Here is a 12949-nt window from a genome sequence, read left to right on the forward strand (position 1 = left end):
AGGAGCAATCATGTCTCATGTCAGCAGATTCCAAAGTTATTGAAATGCTATGTTCTACAGATCCGAGAATTGGTTGAAGTTTACCTATCTAGACAGAATATAACTTCTTTGTATCTAAAGAATTCAATTGATCTGACTTTAGGTACAACAAACATGAACAATTATTGACCTATAATATTTAATACCTGTATAACTAAAAAACTAAAACTTCATATCAAAATATTTTTAAAAATCTGTAAACAAATATGCAACCTATAAGGAAAATGACCTCAAAATATAAACAATGGATCAGTATATTGATCAAAGGTGGGAGTAATATATAATGCAATATTAAAATACGTCCTAAAAGTTGCATCAATACACAAAAAGGCCTAAACAGATAAACATGCATATATACAATCTGACAGAATTACTTTGTATAAGTGTACAAATAATATAAACAGAATAGCAAGTATAATTTTAATTTGTATCAATATACAAAAACTATACCAATGTAAATTATCCATAAATAATAGTTCACAAGTATTTACTATATTAGCCACTATTATGATGTCTCCCTTAATTTAAGAACAAACATAATTTTCACAGTAACCCTCTATCTAGTACAAGTAATAAATAACAACCCTTTATGGTGTTCCCAATGATAAGGACAAACTTATGTAGGAGAGTCTTATGTTCAACTGCCAACTGAGATGAACCTAGCACACAGGTTTTACCCTGAAAGACCTGATTAACAGAATGGCACCCACATGGATAACAGAATCCACAGAAAGCTTGAGAAAGGTTGGAAAAGAATAAAGCATGTTTTCTTGGTAGCAGCAATTTCTCAGGTCTGCTCTGCTTGCTAGAGGCAAGCAAGTGCTCTCATCTAAGAGAGGCTTCCTGACTCAGCTTTAGCTGCAAAACCCTGCAGCTCTTTTAAGAGATCCTGCCACGAAAAACTTAAAAGGTGTTGATGAAAAGCTGAATGCATGCTTTTCGGTTTCAAGCCATAGTAGGAAAAAAGCTGCACTGTTTTAAAATGTTGGCTTTCTGGGATATCCTGCCAGGGCAAATTCTGACTCTTTCAGGCAGGCAGTCCGACTGAGTGTGGTCTGTGAGCAGGATGATGCAGCTTGCTTGCTGGCAGGGACCTTGAAATGCCATAGAGTTGTGTCAATAAAAATGGCTACAGCCGGTATCTCCACTCTGAGGCTGGAAAGCTAAGGAATGGGCTGGATCCAGCCTTCAAAGCCACAGCTTTAATCCTACCCATATTGCTTGGTAAATTAAAGACTCATGTGGTCATAAAAGAGAGAGAGAGATACAGTAAAGAGAGATTCAAAGACAAAAAAACCTCTAAATGGTTTACTATGTGTTAAAAATATATTTAGGCTAAAGGTTAAAGTTCTTAGGGTAAAAAAGGAAGAAAGAAAGTAGTTAGGTGTGGTGGTACACACGTTTAATCCCAACACTTGGGAGGCAGAGGTAGATTGACCTCTGTGACTTCACGGTGTCGTAGCACACACCTTTATTTTTTTATGCTTTTTTAATTTATTAAACTTTAAAAATCACAATTATTTATTATTTTTTAATTTATTGGTGTGTGTGTGTGTGTGCACTCTCACACACACTCAAACACACACACACACACACACACACACACACACACACACACACACACACACTGCACATGCTTGCCACGGAACTTGTGGATGCCAGAAGACAACTCTCAGGAGTTGGTTCTTTTCCTTCTGCCTTGTTGGTCCCAGAACAGGCCATTACGGGCTGAACCATTCCACTGGGTGAAGCTCTTATTTGGCATAAGAGAATTTCAGGAACTCAAAATTGTTTCCTGAAAAAGTATTTACTTGCCCTAGTTTCAAATTTATTAGCATCAATATTGTTAGATGCTTCAAATTTTTAATGGGCCTGAAATTATGCATTTACTTCATGTGCAGTAAGGCTAATTTCTTATTCGTTCCTACTGATGACTAGCTAGTGTCTGCAGAACTTTAGCTCGAGGCTTTGCTGACCTTCAGTTCTGCCATTTGTGGGTATGTGGAAAATGTCGCTTTCCAGTGTTTGGTTCTTTCGGTCTGTCTTCCAGTGGCTTCACTTGGACTTCTCTAGCACATTGAATTAGCATTCATTCCATGCTGATCTACTTTATTGAGGTAGCACATGCATTTAAGGCTACAGTTTCTCCTGGCTACTGCTCCAGCTGCATCCATCGTATATCTTTTTTCTTCTCATTCTTTCTTTCTTTCCTTCTTTCTTTCTTTATTTATTAAAATATCCACCTCCTCTCCGCCTCCCTCTTCCCTCCCCCCCCATCTCCTCCTCCTTCTCTAGTTCTAAGAGCAGTCAGGGTTCCCTGCCCAGTGGGAAGTCCAAGATCCTCCCCCCTCCATCCAGGTCTATAAAGGTGAGCATCCAAACAAATCAGGTTCTCACAAAGCCACTCCATGCAGGAGAATCAAAACCCAGTGCCATTGTCCTTGGCTTCTCAGTCAGCCTTCATTGTCATCCACTTTCAGAGTGTCCAGTTTGATCACATGCTCCATCACTCCCAGTCCAGCTGGCCTTGGTGAGCTCCCATTTGATCAGTCCCACTGTCTCAGTCCCTCGTGGTCCTGACTTCCTTGTTCATGTTCTCCCTCCTTCTGCTCTTCATTTGGACCTTGGGAACTAAGTCCAGAGCTCCAATGTGGGTCTCTGTTTCTATCTCCATCCATTGCCAGATGAAGTTACTATGATGATATGAAAGTTATGATGATATGAAAGTTGTGGTTATGGGACAGTTCATGTACCCTCTCCTCTGCTGCCCAGGGAACAATCTGGGGACCTCTCCTTGGACCTGGGAACCCCTCTAGAATCAAGTCTTTTGCAAACCCTGAAATGACTCCCTTAATTAAGATATTTATTTCCCTGATCCCATATCCACCCTTTCTCCATCTCACCCACCCCATTCCCCCAAGCTCTCCCGAATTCTCCCCTTCTCCCTTCTCTCTACCCATCTCCCCTTACATCCACCCCTACACCCCCATGTACCCAAGTTTTGCCTGGCAATCTTGTCTGCTTCCAATATCCGGGAGGATAACTACATGATTTTCTTCAGGCTCACCTTGTTATTTAGCTTCTCTAGGATCACGAATATAGGCTCAATGTCCTTTAATTATGGCTAGAATCCACTTATCAGTGAGTATATACCATATTCTTCTTTTTGGGTCTGGGTTATGTCACTCAGTAAAGCGTTTTCTGTTTCCATCCATTTGCATGCAAAATTCAAGATGTCATTGTTCTTTACTGCTGAGTAAAACTCCAATGTGTATATGTTCCACACCTTCTTTAACCATTCTTCTATTGAGGGGCACCTAGGTTGTTTCCAGGTTCTGGCTATTACAAATAGTGCTGCTATGAACATAGTTGAACAAATGCTTTTGTAGTATGATAGGGCATCTCTTGGGTATATTCCCAAGAGTAGCACACACCTTTAATCCCAGAGCTGGGGAAGCAGAGACAGACCTATCTCTGTGAGTTCAAGGACAGCCTGATCCAGAGTTATTCCAGGACAAAGATATATAGAGAACCTGTCTCAAAAAGTAAAAGTTAAAATAAAAGAAATAGAGGTTAAAATAAAGCTGCACAGTGATGGAAAATACACAGAGAATCTTGATACTGTATGCTATTATGCTCTCTTTGAATTGTTTGAATGCTGATGAAGGAGCAACAGTTGCTAAAAGATATGTGTTTATAAATGCTGATGAACTAATTCAAGATAGATATTTTGAAAATACCTTGACTTCAAAATTTGGATCTAAGGTTATGATGCTTTGTTTTCACAAAGGATGAGACCCTGTGGATTGCTTCTATTCCAATATGGTATGATAGACCACACCCTCCTGAAAGGTTGCTATGAACACCCTCAAAAAATTACTTCACACAGGACACACCAAAAAAGACCTGATTAACAACGCCCCTATACAGCAGGAAGAATTTTGGAGAGAAATAACTATGTCCATATTCCAAGATATTGTTTATAAATGTTCTTTAACATTTAAAGGGGGGTATGATATAGATATGAATAATTTGCTTTGCTATGGATTTTAAGGTCAATTTTGTTATATGTATATATGTTTCTGATCTTGATTAAGGTATTGTGATTATATAGCTCATTTTAAAAATGTAATGTATAATTAGAAAATATAGATTGTTAATGCATAATCATCAATAATAATCAAGCTTCTAGTCATGTTAGTTTGATTTGCTAGATATATAAAGATATATTTCTGTTAGATAGGCATTCTTCATATCTTTCAAAGACTACAGAATATGGCATTTTAAATGTTTTAATAACTTAGGGTTTTTCATGACAATGAGACACGTCTGCTCCTGGCAACACCAATCTACTTCAAGAGGAAGATGGGCATCGAAGAGGCTCCTTGTGGAGTTGGTTAGCCATTTGGGCAAGAAACTGCTCTTGCCTGGGCTATTGTATAAACTGGACACAAAGAACCTGCAGAGAGAGGACTGCTAAACTTGCCTAAAGGTGAGATGTTCTTTAGGGGTTTCTGATTCATGAGAGAGTCTGTGAGACATTCTACAGGACACAGCAGATAGTGACCAAATTATCTTTGAATTTTCCTGCTTCATGGAAATGTCTGCTGGATACTATGGGCCTTAGACTGAAGATGGATGCCCCAACGGTACAAAAGAACTTTGGGTGACTATCCAGGCAGTGAGATGTCTCTGTCATTTCTAGAGTTTGGTAGTTGCTTATTTCTTGTTTGCTTAGGTAATATATTCTTCTGGAGTCTTTGATGGAGTTGAAGAATAGATAGATAGCTATTGTTTTCCTTGGTTATGATAAAAGATAAAGTAGATATAAATATTGTAACTGTATTCTTGCTTGATAACTATTCTGCTATATGTAATTTTACCATGTTAAAGTGAAAGCCTTTCATTTTTGGTTAAACAGAAAAAGGTGAAATGATGTAGATAGTCTTCTATCTGTCTGTTGCTTTCATTGGTTAATTAATAAAGAAAACTGTCTAGTCTGATAGGTCAGAACATAGGTAGGTGGGAAAGACAGAACAGAATTGTGGGAGAAAGAAAGCAGAGACAGGCAGACACCATGGAACCAGCAGCCAGGTCAGACATGCTGAATCTTTCCCGGTAAAACACAAGCTCGTGGTGACATGCAGATTATTAGAAATGGGTTGAATCAATATGTAAGAGTTAGCCAATAAAGGCTAGATATATTGGGCCAGGCAGTGTTTAAAAGAATACAGTTTCCATGTAATTATTTCAGGTAAACTAGCCAGGGACCTGGGCCCTTGGAGCTGGGAGGCGGGAACACAGTCCACAGCTCCTTCTATAACAAACTTTTTTGAAATAGGGGGCATCATCCTCTAAAATGGCTTCCTACTGTCATGGGGGCAATGCATACATGTATATATTGTATCACTTATAACCATAGCTATAATAAAATATAAGGGATTGTAGACCTAACTCTTTTAAAGTGATTTTTTCAATATTTCTACTTAATTTTAACTACAGCAAAAACAAGTACATCAAAGCAGTATGTTTTGGTGTTTGGAAGTATAAAGATTGAGAGGTTTTTTATTCATGTATTTCACAGTGATTATTGGTTACTACTACGATGAAAACTATTTTTAACTTCATCCATTATACATGTAGATACTAGAAAATTAGTTAATTTAAATGTGGAGATAAATATGAATGATGCTTTGTAATCAGGATTATTACTCAGTTTTTTAACTTTTTAAGAGTGCATTCTATAAATTCTCAGTTCTCACAAATCTATTGTAAATTGTTCTATCAGTTGACTTGATTGCTTCCTTTTCCTGTTTTATTGATATAGGATTTGCAAATAATCAATAGTCACGAAGATTTGTTTCTTAGTCATAAAAACCAATCTTTTCCCAGGGCCTAGAAATATAATTAAATAGGCTTTGATAAGTCTTTTTAAAAGACTACTAATTATCCCTTTTATTTCTTCCTCAACTGATAAGCAATCTGTTTAATTTGATAAATGAAATGTGGTTGTAATAAAAATCAATACAGAATTAATTATTCCCTTTCCATAACAATGCTGATGCATTTTAACATATGCTTCCCATCTATTCAGGGATTTAAAGCATTACACCATATTTTAGCTTGTTGCAGTTTTAGACAATATGATCACATAATGCAACTGGCCAAATCGATCATTGTCAAAACATTGATCAAAGGCGATTTATTAGACTTATTACCTGTCAGTGACAATGTAGTAGCAGAATACCTTTTTCCAAACATTGATCTTTCAAATTCTAATTCCTCAGATTTTTAGAGGGAAATTGTATTTTATTTTTTAAGGAGTTAAGTCTCCATTCTATTCATATCTGCTCCTCTCTCTTCTCCCTCTTTCATTTCCATTGCTTTAAAAGAGTTCCATCTAGACATGCTAAGTGAAATATTTGTCAATACTTTAGATATGGAAGAATCAAGAACTCTTGTCCTTAACTTTTCATGTGTTTATGTGTACATGTGTGTGTGTGTGTGTGTGTGTGTGTGTGTGTGTGCACATGTGCAAAGTGTTTGAGTTAGGTGTCTGTCTGTATATTGACAAAAGAATAGCCTCTAGCATTCTTTATTCCTAATGCCAGAGGCTACCAAACTTTCTATTTCTCCAGTCAACTGGTCAAGAAACTTCAGAAATCTACCTGCTTCTGCCTTCCTTGCACTGAGATGAAAGGGCCACTTTCCCTAACATATGTTTTCTCATGTAGATTCTGTAGGTAAAAGTCAGGTCCTCATATGTGCAACATAATCCATGTACTGATGTCTGTTTTTTAATACACTTGTTTTAACTTCTAAAAAGTGTTTGAGAAACATTTTAACATAAAAATAGATATTATGTTCATCATTATAATCTTTTTATTTAACAAAAGCAGTCTTCAGATTATGAGAAAGGGAGTTTCAAGTATAGAGTTTATAGCTGTCTCATAAATGACAAGATTGGAGTTTAATTGTATACTTGGTTTAAAATTTACATAGTGTAGTTGCAGTACCAAATTAGAAAATTAGTTACATTCTTATTCAATTTCAATCAAAGGATAGATGATTAACTGATGAATTTCAAAGAAATTTTTGGGGGTTGGATATTATTAGAAAGTCAAATGTGTCCAGTGACCAAACTGTAACATAGAGAATGTAGTATCTACCACAGGGTCCATAGAAGGAAATAAGAGTTGATATGTTTTTCATTAAATATTGTAAAAATATCTGTTAGACATAAAACACATAAACTATTAAATAGTTTTACAATTAGAGTATATGATATATATGTAATATAATAAGTTTTTAAAAATACTATAATTTGTCAAACTGGGATTCCCAATCCCACTGCAAAGAAATCACACTGTTCTTTCATATTCTATACTGTGTTTCTTTTTTTCTAATTTAAATATTTTTATTAAACATTTCATTCTCCTTCTGTTTTATGAGATATTGCATTTTCCACGTAGGATACAGTGCTTATAAAGTGCAATGCTTATTTCACTTCCTGTGCACATGTTTTATGTTCAAGTATTGAGAATGCTCAGTAAATTTATTAAAGCAGTTTGAATTTGAAACTGCCATGAAACTTGCTAAAGTTGGGTCCTTCAAGTGTTTCCCTGTGGAACAAATGTTACACCTCTACTCGGATTGACTTAGTCCATCTCTTCTATGGTGGGCCCTGAGGAAACACACCAGATGGAGGAGCTCCTCCACCAGGGAAGTCGCCAGGCATTCCCCCAGGCATTCCACCAGCAGTCTGGTACAGCTTGGTAATGATAGGTTTGCAGACTTTCTCCAGTTCTTTCTGCTGGTGTTCAAATTCTTCCTTCTCTTCAGTCTGGTTCTTATCCAGCCAAGTAATGATCTCCTTGCACTTGTCTAGGATCTTCTGTTTGTCCTCATCATTGAACGTTCTTTGAAGTTTCTCATTTTCAACTGTTGCTTTCATGTTGAAAGCAAAAGACTCCAGGGAATTCTTGGAGGAAACCTTATCTCTCTGCTTTTCATCTTCAGCTTTGTATTTCTCAGCTTCCTGGACCCTGTGCTTCTCCTTGCCGGTGCTCTTATCTATAGCAGAAACATTGAGTATGCCGTTGACATCAATGTCAAAAGTGACTTCAATCTGGGGAACACCACGGGGTGCTGGAGGGATGCCTGTAAGTTCAAACTTTCCAAGCAGGTTGTTATCCTTGGTCATGGCCCATTCACCTTCATACACCTGAATGAGCACACTCTGCTGATTATCAGAGTAGATGGTGAAAGTCTGGGTCTGCTTTGTAAGGATGGTGGTATTGCACTTAATGAGGACAGTCATGACTCCACCAGCAGTTTCAATACCAAGGGAAGGAGGAGTGACATCCAAGAACAGCAAATCCTGAACATTCTCAGACTTGTTTCCGGATAGAATGGCTGTCTGGACAGCTGCACCATAAGCATCAGCTTCATCAGGGTTGATGCTCTTGTTCAGCTCTTTTCCACTGAAGAAGTCCTGCAGAAGCTTCTGAATCTTGGGGATTCTGGTGGAACCACCCACCAGGACAATATCATGGATATGAGACTTGTCTAGTTTGGCATCTCAAAGGGCCTTTTCTACAGGGTCCAGAGTGCCCCGGAACAGGTCAGCATTTAATTCTTCAACTCGAGCATGGGTAATGGTGATATAGAAGTCGATCCTCTCATAGAGAGAATCAATCTCAGTACTGGCCTGGGTGCTGGAGGAGTGGGTGTGCTTTGCCCGTTTACAGGCAGTACACAGGTGCCTGACAGCTCTCTTGTTCTCACAGATGTCCTTCTTGTGCGTTCCTTTAAATTCAGTAATGAAATGGTTAACCATCCTGTTGTCAAAGTCTTCTCCACCCAAGTGGGTGTCTCCAGCTGCTGATTTGACTTCAAAAATTCCATCCTCAATTGTGAGGATGGACACATCAAAAGTACCACCTCCCAAGTCAAAGATCAGCACATTCCTTTCAGCTCCAACCTTCTTATCTAGCCCATAGGCAATAGCAGCAGCAGTTGGCTCATTGATAATTCGAAGCACATTGAGGCCAGCAATAGTTCCAGCATCTTTCGTTCCCTGCCACTGAGAATCATTGAAGTAGGCTGGCACTGTGACCGCAGCATTGGTAACCCTCTTCCCCAGATAAACTTCTGCAATCTCCTTCATCTTAATCAGAACCATAGAGGACACTTTCTCTGATTAGAAGCTTTTTGTCTCTCCTTTATACTCTATTTGGACCTTGGGCCTACCTGCATCGTTCACCACTATGAAGGGCCAGTGCTTCATGTCAGATTGTACAACAGCATCATGAAACCTACGTCCAATCAAATATTTGGCATCAAAAACTGTTTTGGTGGGGTTCATTGCAACCTTATTCTTCGCAGCATCCCCAATCAATCGTTCCATGTCAGTAAAGGCAACATAGCTTGGAGTGGTTCGGTTACCCTGGTCATTGACAATTATCTCCACCTTCCCATGCTGGAAGACACCCACATGCGTGTAGGTGGTGCCAAGATCAATACCGACTGCAGGTCCCTAAGACATGGTTGCTCGCATGTAGGCCGGGCTGTGCTGGTGAGGAGACAGCACCAATCCCCCAAAGCTGGTGCTGCAATCAATGAGCTATATTGTGTTTCTTATGAACAAGTTTGGAAGATGTATTCATGACCAAGTCCTTAAAAGTGGACTGCATTATTTAATAATTTTATGGCTTCAAATTTATTTAGCTACCCATGGTGTGTTGGGATGACAGTTACAATTTTCATTACTTCTAAAATTTATTTTGAGATTTCCATGACATTGCTATTTTGCTTGTTTAATCTTATAGTAGCTCAGTCAAATGTGTTCAGCTCTGTTGAACAACCAGCCCTCAGGTAGCTCACTGGGAATATTCTTAGTAGCAAGCAATTTATAGCTATAGTGTAATGGCTTCAAGGGACCAAGATATATTTCTAGTATTGCTTGGTATGTTCATGCATGCATGTTAAATTTTCTTCTAAATGAACTGTGGTTACCCTATAGAATTTTTATTTTTCCAACTTCATCTAATTTTTGTTTGTATGCTGTTTATATAATGGTATAAATTCTATCATTTCAATAATCAGTTTCAGAACTCTTCGTACAGTGTCAGGTAAAACAGAAATCTTACTCTGGGCCCTACACCTCAGAAACTTATCAACAGAACACTGTGAAATTCATCTGATTCAAATAATGCAAAGATTGAAGACATGCATGGAAACATGCAGCAGAAAGAGAGTCAAGAGCTGTCAATATGAGAAGGATAATTTCTATGTGGTAATCAGAGAAAAAGTTTGTGATAGCTCTTATCATTTCCTTCAGTAATCATAGTGTTGCACAAACACAGAGAGTAATTATGATGGTTTATTTATTTATTTATCTAAATGTTTGAAACAATGTCTCATAGCCCATGTTAGAATGATATACCCTATGTATCCTATACAATTAAATGGGCCCACAGAAGAGTTCTTGCCTCAGACTCTTAAGCACTGAGTTACATATAATTCATCAAGGAGATCTAAGCATTTTCTTAGTCTTTATGCTTTGTTCCTTTGTTAAAGTTAGCTCATTCTGACTCTTCCCATAATAATTCTGTTCTTGGAAGTTAACTATTTTCTTAGTTACTTTTGTACTGCTGTGACAAAACACCATGGCCAAAAACAATTTGAGGAGAAAAGAATTTGTTTGACTCACGTGGTCGTTTAAACAGAAAAGGGGAGGTGATGCGGGATTCCACTCTGTATGCTGTGAGTATCATTGGACGATAAAGGAACTGCTTTGAGCATATAGCAGAGCTATAGGGGAACAGAGATAGGCAGGTAAAACTAAACTTAATGCAGGGAGAAAGGAGGTGAAGTCAAAGAGAAGCCATAAAGCTGCTTACAGAGACAGACATGCTACCGCCTTGGTGGTAGACCATAAACCTCATAGTAAAATATAAAATAATAGAAATGGGTTAAATTAATATGTAAGAGTAAACCAATAAGAAGATAGAGCTAATGGGTCAAACAATGATTTAATTAATATGCTTTCTGTGTGATTATTTCATTTCTGGGTGGCCAGGAAAAACAAGTGGCCTCCCTCCAACAAATTGGCAACAACATGGTGGACTAAATACATGGAAAACCTGAGAGGTTTTGAAAAGGAATTTTAGACACTAAAAAAACAATGTTTAGCTGATGTTTTCCCCATATGGGCTTTGCTTGCTGGCAGCATGTTGCAGCTCCTTTGAGAGAGGTTTTCCATATGTAGTGGTAGCAGAAAAAAAGCTGAAGTTTGGAGATGCTGGATTTCTGTGTTGCAGCTGGTGAAAACTCGACTATTACTGGAGTTCTGGCTATAGAACTCTTGAATGGGGTTTGTGGGCCTAGGCACACTTGGGAAATTAGCTCAGCACTCTCTGCCTGGGCAGGTGGCAGGATCAGGACTGCAAGGAATGCACAGGCAGGAGAGCATGGTAGATTCCTGCCTCCATACACAGAGATATTTTCAAGCCACACAGTGATCTGCATGGCATATATAGCTATTACTCAGATAAAAGGAGTCTATGTGTTGCATGCTCATGCTCAGAGTTAAAGTGCTGATTGTGGCTCCTATGTGGTGTTCCCAGAGCCAGAATTAATGGTACCTCCAAAATTTTGAAAGTGGAGAGAGGCAGAGCCAGCACTGAGAGCTGCTGCAACCAAGCTGCTTACCATTTTAAAAACTCTTCAAGACAGTAAAGAATTACAGGTATATTATAGGACAGATTCAGACATAAAAGACCTCTAAATGGGTCACAGTGTTGGATAAATGTATGTAGGCTTGGGAGAGAGAAGAAAAATAGTACAGAGAGGTATAAAAAAAGTAAATGATTTTTTTAATAAAGCAAAGTCTTTAAAGAGACAGAGTACAGACAGCCATAGATTAAAGGAGAAAAGATAATAGGATAAATATTAAACTTGTATAAAAGGCAATAGAGTAAAATCAAAGTCATGTAAAGATGGAAAATTCATAGAGAGTCTTAATTATGTATATTATTGTGTTATATTTGAATTTTTTGACTGCAAAAAGACATTTTATTCTGGGGACTGATAAGCTAAGTCAATATATATATTGTAAAGGTATTCTGAATTCAAAATTTTAGTCTAAGGATTTGTTCCTTTGGAAAAGAGATTCTTCTTTTGTTTTCACAAAGAATCTGTGCATTACTTCCAGACTAACATGGTTTGATGGATGAAGACCCCCTGGAAGGTTGCTTTGAACACCTCTCAAAAATTATTTTGCCCAGTAAAAAGTAGGAAGAAGTTTGGACAGAACTATGCCCATATTCCCAAATACTGCTTATAAATGCTCTTTTACATTTAAAGGGGGATATGCTACAGAGATTTGCATTGGTTTTTGATCTTGGTTTATTGATACAAATTCAAGGTCAATTTTGTTATATGTATATTTCTGCTCTTGATTAAGGTCTTGTGTTTGTGCAGCTCATTTTAAAAATGTAATGAATAATTAAGAAATTCAGGTTAATAGATAATTATCTATAATAGTCAAGCTTGTAGTCATGTTACTTAGATATTCTACATGTACTAAGATGTATTTCAGATAGATAGGTATTCTTCAAACCTGTCAGAGACTGAAAAATATGGCATTTATAATGTGTTAAGAAATTAGGACTTTTTATGACAGAGACATGTCTGCTCCAGGCAGCACCAATTACTTCAAGAGAAGGTGGGTATCAAAGAGGCTCCTTATGGAGTTTGTTATTCATTTGGGCAAGAAACTACACTTGCCTGGACTGTTTGAATTGGACATGCAGGATCCATAGAAATGAGTGATGAACTTGTCTAAAGGTGAGACAATCCTTCGGGGTTTCTGCTTCATGAAAGAATCTGCTTGACATTCTGCAGG

At 37.8% G+C, this 12949-nt stretch overlaps 1 pseudogene; it reads right to left on the reverse strand.

Annotated features, from left to right (window-relative positions):
* Positions 1-7697: 7697 nt before the first annotated feature.
* Positions 7698-9586, reverse strand: LOC146889680 (heat shock cognate 71 kDa protein pseudogene; annotated as a pseudogene).
* Between the last annotated feature and the right edge of the window lie 3363 nt (positions 9587-12949).

The sequence above is a fragment of the Myodes glareolus genome, chromosome 25, assembly GCF_982192425.1.
Source record: "Myodes glareolus chromosome 25, mMyoGla1.1, whole genome shotgun sequence".
Lineage (NCBI taxonomy): Eukaryota > Metazoa > Chordata > Mammalia > Rodentia > Cricetidae > Myodes > Myodes glareolus.